Below are 1,850 nucleotides of genomic sequence, written 5' to 3' on the forward strand. Positions count from 1 at the left end.
GAGAATGGAGATACAAGCAGGGACCGCTCATCTTTCAACTGTTTATTTATTTATTTGCCATGTAGTGTAGTCTCGCAGCATTGTCAGTCAATATGCAGTTTTTTGTAAAATAATCAGACAAACTACTGCAGGTTACCAGGGTTGGGTCCAATTCCATTTAAATTCCAGTAAATTCAGAAAGTAAACCAAATTACAATTCCAAATGTTCTTAATTGAAAAGCGTTTAAGATCAATTGAATTTCAGTGTACTTCCTGAATTGTCTGGAATTGAAAGACAACTGACCTCAACCCTGCAGGTACTGTACATATCCTGATTACAAGTATAGAGAACGTAGCACTGCCATTTTCAACTGAACTGAGATGATGATATCTCCCTATTGTTATGACAGATCAAAAAATGAAGCTTGCTTTTTCTGTTGAATTAAATGACTATTTTTTGTCTAACCACATATATCAATAAAGACATATGATTTACACCAGACTTTACCACTGTGATGATTGAATGGGTCAAAGTTCAACCCAATGCTATGTGAAGTGCAGCCAGTACAGCTCTATTATAGACCATTACTACACTCAGATTAGTCACATGGGGTAAACAGAGGCCATTCATTTTCTTTGAATGAATTTACATCATAAAGAAGAAACCAACATGTTCACTTTTCCTTGAAAACCATTAAAACCGACACATTGTAAATAATGACATTGCTCCATAGGCCGATGTTACTCCATAATAAACACTGACTAATGATGCGAAACACCGTAAATGAAAGAGAAGAGTGCTTGAGCTATTGGTCATTAGGGATATAGATTTGAGTCATGCTGCTTCGATGTGTGAGTGAGTTTGTAATGAAAGTTAACATTGTCAACCGTGTTTCCTTGCCTCCGTAGATTACAACAAACAACGGAAAATTTGGGAGTGATAGAGGATCCAGAGTTGTAGCTACAGTGAGATTAACTCCATTGGGCATGTGTTTTAGTGTAGGTTTAGTCCTAATCTCAGGAAACCAATCATATTCATTTGGTTTTCACAGCATGTGACCTGACCTTCTACGATTATGATAACCTCGGTAATGTTTCTACTCTTGTTATTTCCCTGCTGAAAAGGGACACTCAAATTATGCTATTAGTCTCACAATGTACTATAATGACCTAGGCCTATAAGGTTAGCTACCTGAGATATGACCACTCTCAAATTGATGGGCAATGCCGCACAAGGAAAATGTGAATGTTTAGGAGCATAGAACCCTGTAATTCTTAGGTCCCATGAAACCAAGTAAACATGTTGATCAAATATTTAATTATTGCTGAACTGTTTTGCTATAGCCTACATTGATGATGATGATGATGAAGAAGACTAGACCCCATTTTTATATGCTATAGCATATCATTTATATGCTATAATTTTGTTAAAGTATAATTTGAATATGCAAATACTACAATAAAACTGTTTTCAAAGCCTTGGTTAGAGTATTTGTCGATGGCGAATATATATTGATTTGTGTAAAACAGAAATATCAACGTTGTTCACTTTTCTTCTTATTACACTTCTGATGACGTAGAGACTGCCAGTAACTCAGATGACTTCCAGTTCAGCTGTTCTGTTGGGATTATTTCTTCTCCCGCTGCAAGGTCATGCTTGTACATGCAATTTTCCCTACAAACGGAGGGAGTGTGTTTTACACGGAACAGCCTCCGTGTCGAGCGCAATAAACACGACACACATAACCTCCCTTTAGCTTTAATCCCGCCTTCTTTGCAATATCCTACACAAAGATTGGACGAAATTGTGTTCTCGTCTTCTGTTGCATCCTAGGTATGTCAATCAACGCCTTCTCGAAGTTTGTCTGCAC

The sequence above is a fragment of the Oncorhynchus masou genome, chromosome 15 (assembly GCF_036934945.1).
Source record: "Oncorhynchus masou masou isolate Uvic2021 chromosome 15, UVic_Omas_1.1, whole genome shotgun sequence".
NCBI classification, from domain to species: Eukaryota; Metazoa; Chordata; class Actinopteri; order Salmoniformes; family Salmonidae; genus Oncorhynchus; species Oncorhynchus masou.